A 12416-nucleotide genomic window follows, 5' to 3' on the forward strand; every position below is an offset into this window, starting at 1 on the left:
ACCATACCTTGACAAGTTTGTCATTGTTTTCATTGATGACATACTTATTTACTCAAAGAATGACCAAGAACACGGTGAACATTTGAGAAAGGTGTTAGAAGTATTGAGGAAGGAAGAATTGTACGCTAAGTTTTCAAAGTGTGCATTTTGGTTGAAAGAAGTTCAATTCCTCGGTTACATAGTGAACAAAGAAGGTATTAAGGTGGATCCGGCAAAGATAGAAACTGTTGAAAAGTGGGAAACCCCGAAAACTCCAAAACACGTACGCCAGTTTTTAGGACTAGCTGGTTACTACAGAAGGTTAATCCAAGACTTTTCCAGAATAGCAAAACCCTTGACTGCATTAACGCATAAAGGGAAGAAATTTGAATGGAAGGATGAACAGGAGAAAGCGTTTCAGTTATTGAAGAAAAAGCTAACTACGGCACCTATATTGTCATTGCCTGAAGGGAATGATGATTTTGTGATTTATTGTGACGCATCAAAGCAAGGTCTCGGTTGTGTATTAATGCAACGAACGAAGGTGATTGCTTATGCGTCTAGACAATTGAAGATTCACGAACAAAATTATACGACGCATGATTTGGAATTAGGCGCGGTTGTTTTTGCATTAAAGACTTGGAGGCACTACTTATATGGGGTCAAAAGTATTATATATACCGACCACAAAAGTCTTCAACACATATTTAATCAGAAACAACTGAATATGAGGCAGCATAGGTGGATTGAATTATTGAATGATTACGACTTTGAGATTCGTTACCACCCGGGGAAGGCAAATGTGGTAGCCGACGCCTTGAGCAGGAAGGACAGAGAACCCATTCGAGTAAAATCTATGAATATAATGATTCATAATAACCTTACTACTCAAATAAAGGAGGCACAACAAGGAGTTTTAAAAGAGGGAAATTTAAAGGATGAAATACCCAAAGGATCGGAGAAGCATCTTAATATTCGGGAAGACGGAACCCGGTATAGGGCTGAAAGGATTTGGGTACCAAAATTTGGAGATATGAGAGAAATGGTACTTAGAGAAGCTCATAAAACCAGATACTCAATACATCCTGGAACGGGGAAGATGTACAAGGATCTCAAGAAACATTTTTGGTGGCCGGGTATGAAAGCCGATGTTGCTAAATACGTAGGAGAATGTTTGACGTGTTCTAAGGTCAAAGCTGAGCATCAGAAACCATCAGGTCTACTTCAACAACCCGAAATCCCGGAATGGAAATGGGTAAACATTACCATGGATTTCATCACTAAATTGCCAAGGACTGCAAGTGGTTTTGATACTATTTGGGTAATAGTTGATCGTCTCACCAAATCAGCACACTTCCTACCAATAAGAAAAGATGACAAGATGGAGAAGTTAGCACGGCTGTATTTAAAGGAAGTCATCTCCAGACATGGAATACCAATCTCTATTATCTCTGATAGGGATGGTAGATTTATTTCAAGATTCTGGCAGACATTACAGCAAGCATTAGGAACTCGTCTAGACATGAGTACTGCCTATCATCCACAAACTGATGGGCAGAGTGAAAGGACGATACAAACGCTTGAAGACATGCTACGAGCATGTGTTATTGATTTCGGAAACAGTTGGGATCGACATCTACCGTTAGCAGAATTTTCCTACAACAACAGCTACCATTCAAGCATTGAGATGGCGCCGTTTGAAGCACTTTATGGTAGAAAGTGCAGGCCTCCAATTTGTTGGAGTGAAGTGGGGGATAGACAGATTACGGGTCCGAAGATTATACAAGAAACTACCGAGAAGATCATCCAAATTCAACAACGGTTGAAAACCACCCAAAGTCGACAAAAGAGCTACGATGACATTAAAAGAAAAGATATAGAATTTGAAATTGGAGAGAAGGTCATGCTTAAAGTTGCACCTTGGAAAGGCGTTGTTCGATTTGGTAAACGAGGGAAATTAAATCCAAGGTATATTGGACCATTCAAAATTATTGATCGTGTCGGACCAGTAGCTTACCTACTTGAGTTACCTCAACAACTCGCGGCTGTACATAACACTTTCCACGTGTTGAATTTGAAGAAATGTTTTGCTAAAGAAGATCTCACTATTCCGTTAGATGAAATCCAAATCAACGAAAAACTTCAATTCATCGAAGAACCCGTCGAAATAATGGATCGTGAGGTTAAAAGACTTAAGCAAAACAAGATACCAATTGTTAAGGTTCGATGGAATGCTGGTAGAGGACCCGAGTTCACCTAGGAGCGTGAAGATCAGATGAAGAAGAAATACCCGCATCTATTTCCAGAAGATTTGTCAACACCTTCAACAGCTTAAAATTTCGGGACGAAATTTATTTAACGGGTAGGTACTGTAGTGACCCGAACTTTTCCATGTTTATATATATTAATTGAGATTGATATTTACATGATTAAATGTTTCCAACATGTTAAGTAATCAAACTTGTTAAGACTTGATTAATTGAAATATGTTTCATATAGACAATTGACCACCCAAGTTGACCGGTGATTCACGAACGTTAAAACTTGTAAAAACTATATGATGACATATATATGGATATATATATATAGTTAACATGATACTATGATAAGTAAACATATCATTAAGTATATTAACAATGAACTACATATGTAAAAACAAGACTACTAACTTAATGATTTTTAAACGAGACATATATGTAACGATTATCGTTGTAAAGACATTTAATGTATATATATCATATTAAGAGATATTCATACATGATAATATCATGATAATATAATAATTTAAAATCTCATTTGATATTATAAACATTGGGTTAACAACATTTAACAAGATCGTTAACCTAAAGGTTTCAAAACAACACTTACATGTAACGACCAACGATGACTTAACGACTCAGTTAAAATGTATATACATGTAGTGTTTTAATATGTATTTATACACTTTTGAAAGACTTCAATACACTTATCAAAATACTTCTACTTAACAAAAATGCTTACAATTACATCCTCGTTCAGTTTCATCAACAATTCTACTCGTATGCACCCGTATTCGTACTCGTACAATACACAGCTTTTAGATGTATGTACTATTGGTATATACACTCCAATGATCAGCTCTTAGCAGCCCATGTGAGTCACCTAACACATGTGGGAACCATCATTTGGCAACTAGCATGAAATATCTCATAAAATTACAAAAATATGAGTAATCATTCATGACTTATTTACATGAAAACAAAATTACATATCCTTTATATCTAATCCATACACCAACGACCAAAAACACCTACAAACACTTTCATTCTTCAATTTTCTTCATCTAATTGATCTCTCTCAAGTTCTATCTTCAAGTTCTAAGTATATATTCTACAAGTTCTAGTTACATAAAATCAAGAATACTTTCAAGTTTGCTAGCTCACTTTCAATCTTGTAAGGTGATCATCCAACCTCAAGAAATCTTTGTTTCTTACAGTAGGTTATCATTCTAATACAAGGTAATAATCATATTCAAACTTTGGTTCAATTTCTATAACTATAACAATCTTATTTCAAGTGATGATCTTACTTGAACTTGTTTTCGTGTCATGATTCTGCTTCAAGAACTTCGAGCCATCCAAGGATCCGTTAAAGCTAGATCCATTTTTTTCTTTTCTAGTAGGTTTATCCAAGGAACTTAAGGTAGTAATGATGTTCATAACATCATTCGATTCATACATATAAAGCTATCTTATTCGAAGGTTTAAACTTGTAATCACTAGAACATAGTTTAGTTAATTCTAAACTTGTTCGCAAACAAAAGTTAATCCTTCTAACTTGAATTTTAAAATCAACTAAATACATGTTCTATATCTATATGATATGCTAACTTAATGATTTAAAACCTGGAAACAAGAAAAACACCGTAAAACCGGATTTACGCCGTCGTAGTAACACCTCGGGCTGTTTTGAGTTAGTTAATTAAAAACTATGATAAACTTTGATTTAAAAGTTTTTATTCTGAGAAAATGATTTTTATTATGAACATGAAACTATATCCAAAAATTATGGTTAAACTCAAAGTGGAAGTATGTTTTCTAAAATGGTCATCTAGACGTTGTTCTTTCGACTGAAATGACTACCTTTACAAAAACGACTTGTAACTTATTTTTCCGACTATAAACCTATAATTTTTCTGTTTAGATTCATAAAATAGAGTTCAATATGAAACCATAGCAATTTGATTCACTCAAAACGGGTTTAAAATGAAGAAGTTATGGGTAAAACAAGATTGGATAATTTTTCTCATTTTAGTACGTGAAAATTGGTAACAAATCTATTCCAACCATAACTTAATCAACTTGTATTGTATATTATGTAATCTTGAGATACCATAGACACGTATACAATGTTTCGACCTATCATGTCGACACATCTATATATATTTCGGAACAACCATAGACACTCTATATGTGAATGTTGGAGTTAGCTATACAGGGTTGAGGTTGATTCCAAAATATATATAGTTTGAGTTGTGATCAATACTGAGATACGTATACACTGGGTCGTGGATTGATTCAAGATAATATTTATCGATTTATTTCTGTACATCTAACTGTGGACAACTAGTTGTAGGTTACTAACGAGGACAGCTGACTTAATAAACTTAAAACATCAAAATATATTAAAAGTGTTGTAAATATATTTTGAACATACTTTGATATATATGTATATATTGTTATAGGTTCGTGAATCAACCAGTGGCCAAGTCTTACTTCCCGACGAAGTAAAAATCTGTGAAAGTGAGTTATAGTCCCACTTTTAAAATCTAATATTTTTGGGATGAGAATACATGCAGGTTTTATAAATGATTTACAAAATAGACACAAGTACGTGAAACTACATTCTATGGTTGAATTATCGAAATCGAATATGCCCCTTTTTATTAAGTCTGGTAATCTAAGAATTAGGGAACAGACACCCTAATTGACGCGAATCCTAAAGATAGATCTATTGGGCCTAACAAACCCCATCCAAAGTACCGGATACTTTAGTACTTCGAAATTTATATCATATCCGAAGGGTGTCCCGGAATGATGGGGATATTCTTATATATGCATCTTGTTAATGTCGGTTACCAGGTGTTCACCATATGAATGACTTTTATCTCTATGTATGGGATGTGTATTGAAATATGAAATCTTGTGGTATATTATTGTGATTTGATATATATAGGTTAAACCTATAACTCACCAACATTTTTGTTGACGTTTTAAGCATGTTTATTCTCAGGTGATTATTAAGAGCTTCCGCTGTCGCATACTTAAATAAGGACGAGATTTGGAGTCCATGCTTGTATGATATTGTGTAAAAACTGCATTCAAGAAACTTATTTTGTTGTAACATATTTGTATTGTAAACCATTATGTAATGGTCGTGTGTAAACAGGATATTTTAGATTAACATTATTTGATAATCTACGTAAAGCTTTTTAAACCTTTATTGATGAAATAAAGGTTATGGTTTGTTTTAAAATGAATGCAGTCTTTGAAAAACGTCTCATATAGAGGTCAAAACCTCGTAACGAAATCAATTAATATGGAACGTTTTTAATCAATAAGAACGGGACATTTCATTCGCGCCCATGATGTAAACTATAAACATGTTAAACGTTAAAATGCTTGAATGAAATGGTTGATAACCAATTGATGTGGCGTGTTATTGGTTCATTATCTTAAAAAAAAAAAATTTGTCCGGGTTAAATACGGGTTGGGTTGTTTCAAGTGGTATCAGAGCATAGTGTAAGGGATTTAGGTGACTTGAGATAGGTAACTAGACTTAGACTTTATTGTGTATGCGCTTTATGCGGGGCTTGTAGGAGACGGGTCGGACCGGTTTTGGTTAGTGCCTATGTTTAGGTGAACTAACTTTACGTTAATTGTTTTGTAATGTGTTTGCAATCATCGAGTGAGATAGACGTTGTACTAGCGAGTTGATGCGACGTGCTCGGGTAACAATGACTAGCTACCATTGTTACGGGTGCAAATCTTGTTAAGCAAGCAATGTACGATGAGTATTGAGCAAGATGGGGCGGTGTGGTGTACGTATGTCGTTCTCATTTGTTCCGTTGATTAATTTATTTCATTTTATAGAATGAAGATGAGAAATGGGCATGATACCGAAAATGGAGGCTCGAACGAGGACTCCGAATTCACGGCCAAAGTTGAGGCCATCTTTAAACGTTAAAAAGCAGAGTTTCTCGAGGACGTTAGGAAGATGTTCTTAGATTTGATTGAAGAGCAAGTAGTTGATCTAGTTAAGGAACAAGTGAAGGTTGTTCTTCACGAAGATAATGTTGGAAGGCGAGACTTCTACTATAAGAATTTCAAGGATTCTCAACCTCCCACTTTTGATGGCAAACGAGACCCACTCAAGAGTAATCATTGGATCTCCGATATGGAGGGGGATTTCTGTACTTATGAATGCTCTCTCGATAAGAAGACAAGGTACGGGTGTAATATATTGAGGGGCGATGCCAAGTTGTGGTGGAACGCAAAAATCCAACTCTATGGTGAAGAACAATGTATGGAATTCACGTGGGATGAATTCAAGGCGGAATTTTTCAAGGAGTACAGAACTTCAGCCGATCTTTCAAGGCTTAAGGATGAGTTACGTGCTCTAAGGCAAGGGTCAATGGATTTGAACACTCTCAAGTCCACTTTCTTATCAAAGACCCAATTTTTTCCGGAGTATGTCGGTAATGATCACATGTCGAAGGAAGACTTCTATCGAATCTTAAACGACAACTATCAAGAAAAGATTAGTGTAAACATTGTAAAAACTTTTGATGAGTTGTTCGATATGGCCAAGGGTTTTGAGTCGCTCGTTTTGAGAAATATAGGCTTTACTTTTGGCAAGAGAAGGTTTGAAGCTACTAGTCATTCCAACAAGAAAAGTAGGAGTGCGAGTGAGAGTGTTGGTAGTGTGAAGAAGGGTGCGTCCGGGGGTTATGGACCCAAATGTTATAATTGTGGGCAACAAGGACACATGGCTCGTGATTATACAAACGCATCTTTGACACCAAAGCTCACTTGTTATAATTATAATAAAGAAGGACATCGAAGGACGGAGTGTCCCGATTTGCGTACCGATCAAGTTAAGAGGCTAGAGAAAGTGGCGGATACGGTAAGGGGACGCAATTATTTAATGACCAATGGTGAGGCCAAACAATCCAATGAAGTTGTCTCAGGTACTTTCATGGTTAACTCTAATCCGGCAAGGATATTATTTGATAGCGGTGTTAATTTGTCATTTGTGTCGCCTCAATTTGTGTCTAAGCTTAACAAACCGCTAGCTAAGTTAAGTCATCCGGTAGAGGTTGAAATAGCGGATGGTAGGACGGTGCGGGGGGTTGATGTGTGCGAAAATTGTAATGTTGTGTTTGGTGCCAAAACCTTTAAAATCGATCTTATCCCGATGACTTTGGGTGAATTTGATATTGTCATTGGTATGGATTGGATCGATCGTTATAGAGTTGATATTGCATGCCATGAAAAGACTATTCGAGTGAAGACCCCAAGTGGGGGAGAGTTAATTATTCATAGCGAGAAACGGAGAAGACTTGTGCCATTATGCACTTATGCACGGGTACATCGTTTTCTTAGTGGTGGTGGCATGGCTTTTCTTGCCCATGTGGTTAATACTCATGAAGAGCCACCATCCATTCGTGAAATTCTGGTGGTTAATGAATTCGAAGACGTTTTTTCGGATGAATTACCGGGTGTTCCGGCGGAAAGACAAGTTGAATTTCGCATTGAGTTGGTCCCGGGGGCTACTCCCATTGCTAAAACTCCTTATCATTTAGCGCCAACGGAAATGCAAGAGTTGTTGGACCAAACCCAAGAGTTGCTTGAAAAGGATTTCATTCGACCGAGTGCCTCGCCATGGGGTGCTCCGGTTTTATTCGTTAAGAATAAAGATGGTAGTATGCGGATGTGCATCGATTATCGGGAGTTGAACAAAGTGACGATCAAGAATCGTTATCCATTGCCTCGGATTGACTATTTTTTTGACCAACTCCAAGGCGCGATGTATTTCTCTAAGATTGACTTACGATCCAGCCATCACCAAATGCGGGTCTGTGAGGAAGATATTGAGAAAATGTCCTTTCGAACTCGTTATGGGAATTTTGAATTCCTAGTAATGCCTTTTGGTCTTACGAATGCACCGGCGACATTCATGGATCTTATGAACCGAGTGCGCCAACCTATGTTGGAAAAGTTGGTAATTGTGTTCATTGACGACATACTTGTCTATTCTAAGAGTATGAAGGAACATGAATGCCATTTGCGCAAAGTATTGAAGACGTTGCGAAAGGAGAAGTTGTATACTAAATTCTCCAAGTGCGAATTTTGGCTAAGGAAAGTGCAATTCCTTGGCCATATTGTGAATAAAGAAGGTATTCAAGTGGATCCGGGGAAGATAGAGACGGTGAAGAATTGGGGACAACCGACTACGCCTACGAAAATTCGAAGTTTTCTCGGATTGGTCAGTTATTATTGTCGGTTTATCCAAGACTTTTCTAAGATCGCTTCTCCATTAACAAAGTTGACAAGGAAGAACGCGAGATTTAATTGGGAAAACGAGCAAGAAATTGCTTTCCAATTGTTGAAAGAGAAGTTGTGTCAAGCTCCGGTTTTAGTGTTACCGAAAGCTGTAGAAGATATGACGGTTTATTGTGATGCCTCATTTAACGGGCTCGGGTGTGTTCTAATACAAAGAGGTTGTGACGACCCGGAAATTTCCGACCAAATTTAAACTTAATCTTTATATGTTTTAGTCACGATAAGCAAAGTCTGTAATGTTGAGTCTCGAAAATTTTGAAACTGTGTTCATGTATTCAGTTACCCTTTGACTATGCTCAACGATTCACGAACATTTATGCGAATAGATATGTATATATATAAGATATAGTTATATTAATTGAAAATATTAACAAAGTATTAGATGTATAATACTTTACATGAACGTATTTGTTTCAATATATATTCAATATATTTATCAACGGAATTAAAAGATAATATCAAATGATTGAATTATCAGATACATTGTGATTATGATTACGGGTCTCTGTTATGATGTCCACTATGATTTAAGAAATCTGTTCTTTTTAACAATATTCGGAAAATGGTAAAGTGATTTACAGGAAAGAATAAAAGTGTCAATTAACGAGAACTAGACAAAAGTTAGTGGAAATTCTGGCTTAACTTTCAATGCATGCTTTACAATAATTGTCTCGTATCTCTTGATAAGTTAATTATTTAGTTTTCATAGTATTGAAAACGTTATACGATATAGATGAAACCTTTTTACAGGATGATTTGGAATATAATTGATTCTGGAAAACAAAATTTATAATTACTCAATTTAGTTTCAAACGTATGAAAATGTTTTTCTATCTAAAAGAACTTTGTTACAACAACGTTTTGAATATATAAAAGGAAACAATATTAATTTTCCCGTAATATATATATATAAGGATTTAAAATAAATAATATAAATGTCGAGAAGTAGGAACATATTATAAAACTTTAAGATTATTAAAGTTATTACCATTATCTTTTATTGTTAGAATTTTTATAAATTATATAAAACTATTTGAGTGTCACGTCTTCTTTAAAACGAATATAATTTTATAAATATCTAGAACCACTTTTGACAAATTGTTACTGAATCATTATGATAAGGATAAAGGTTTTAACGTTATCTTAAAATTTAGAATCTTTCTAGAAACTTTTTGACAAGTTATAAATAATAACGGTCTGTGATTTAATTGAATATAAATATATAAATAACTTGCAACGTGTAATTAAAAACGTGTTTATATATATTTCGAATTATTTAATAAACGATATTAGTATTCAATTAGCAATTAGAATATTTGACAAGTTAGAGTAAACGCTAGAACATAAATGATTCATACCAATTTATGTTATATTATGAAAACGCTTTTAAATTATATAATAAACTTTGAAATATAATTAGTTTTGAAAAACTAAATATTATATTATTAAATAAATATTATAATTATATATAATATGTATAAATTTATATAAAGATATATATATATATATCTATATATATATATATATATATATATATATATATATATATATATATATATTGATAGTGCTCCAAATGATCATATATTTAGTCACAATATCCTTCCAATATGTAAAAATTTTGGTTGTAATTGTTCTATTTTTAAGTTATAATCGTTTATAATAAATAAGTGCGAAGACAAAAAAAGAAAATGACGATTTGAAGACGCAAATGACCAAAAAGCTCAAATGTACAAGATACAATCCAAGTGGTTCCATTTATTTATGAGAAACGTCTAAAAATTACAAGATTACAAGTTGTGGAACGTAAAGTACAAGATATTAAAGCGTACGAAAAGACGTTCGAAAATTCGGAACCGAGGCATAAACCGAGCATCAATGTACGACTCAACGGAGCTAAAATTTCAAGTCAACTATGCACAAGAATATAATATAATATATATATAATTATATAAAATTATATATATTATATTATATATTATAAAAGTACAGCAGCCCACGCTTTAAAAATGTTGGTGAGCTGGAATCCAGACCTCCGCGATCACGGAGCTGCAAAGGGTAAAACCTCCACGATCGCGGAGCAGTCAGTCTCAAAAATTGCCTATAAAAGCCAACGAATTCAGACGATGAAACACACTCCTTTTTCTTTCTTTCTATCTACGAATAATATATATTTATAATTTTAATTTTAATTTTATTTTAAGTTTAATAATAATTGGGTTATTGTAACGAATGTTTTATGGGTTTTAAAGTTGGAACTCTGTCCGTGTAACGCTACGCTATTAATAATCACTGTAAGCTATGTTCTTCCTTTTTAAATTAATGTCTCGTAACTAAGTTATTATTATGCTTATTTAAGCCGAAGTAATCATGATGTTAGACTAAATATTAAAGACGGGGTTATTGGATTTTGTACCATAATTCGGGTTTGGACAAAAGATCGACACTTGTGGACATTGGACTATGGACTACTAATAGATGGGGGGTATTGTCTAATCGAATGACAACTCATTGGAATCTGTCGAACCTATCTTCAAATTAGTGAATCTAATAATTATTAAATGATTATGTATATCCTATTTAGTGACGTTTATACGACATCTTTTACGATCATTTAATTAATTATTTGGGTTGGGTAATTGATTATTCAAACTGATCAAGTGGGTAAATTAATGTTCATATCTTATTAAAACATGGGTGGATTACATACAAGGGTAATTGGTGTAATTGTTAACAAAGTATTAAAACCTTGGATTACACGTAGTCGATAACCTGGTGTAATTATTAACAAAGTATTAAAACCTTGTTACAGTTTAAATCCCTAATTAGTTGGAATATTTGACTTCGGGAATAAGGTTAATTTGACGAGCATTTTATAATTATGACTGATGGACTATTATGGACAAAAACCAGATAGGTATCAAATTAACCAGGACAAAGGACAATTAACCCGGATAACAATAAATTAAAATCAAAATGTCAAACATCATGATTACGGAAGTTTAAATAAGCATAATACTTTTATTTCATATTTCATCGTACCTTTACTTACTGTCATTTTAATTACTGCAATTTACTTTATCGCAATTTAAATTCTATCATTTATATTATCGTCATTTATCTTTACGCTTAAAATATAAAATCGACAAACCGGTCATTAAACGGTAAAAACCACCTTTTATAATAATATTAATATATATAATTATATATATTTTATATAAATATAGTTGTTAAAAATATAGTACGTAATCACTAGCTCCCTGTGGAACGAACCGGACTTACTAAAAACTACACTACTCTACGATTAGGTACACTGCCTATAGTGTTGTGGCAAGGTTTAGGTATATCCCATCTGTAAATAAATTGAATTAAAACTTGTGTAAAATTGTATCATATTTAATAGTATTTCGTATACACCGCTGCACACATCATATATATTTATATATTTTACAAAACGATTAAATATAATATTAACTAGATACAAAACGTTTTGATTTAAATTAATCGTATATACAAATAACGAGAAGTTGAATTAAAGAAGCAAATGACCAAAACACTCAAACGTTAAGGTTACATTTTGAGTAATATAGTTTATTGATAATTTAAGTCTATTTATCTATAAAGGTACTTATTATGAAACGTAAAGTACAAGTTTTCTAATCGTACGAAAATGCGTTCGAGAAACCGGAATCGGGACATTAGTCGAGTGTCAACGTACGAATCATCAGAACTAAATTTACAGGTTAACTATGCATGTAAATATAATATAATATTTAATTAATTATATATATTAAAATATAAAAACCGTCAGCCGCCCACGTTTAATTCGAGTGTGAG

Source organism: Rutidosis leptorrhynchoides, chromosome 9 (genome assembly GCF_046630445.1).
Source record: "Rutidosis leptorrhynchoides isolate AG116_Rl617_1_P2 chromosome 9, CSIRO_AGI_Rlap_v1, whole genome shotgun sequence".
NCBI classification, from domain to species: Eukaryota; Viridiplantae; Streptophyta; class Magnoliopsida; order Asterales; family Asteraceae; genus Rutidosis; species Rutidosis leptorrhynchoides.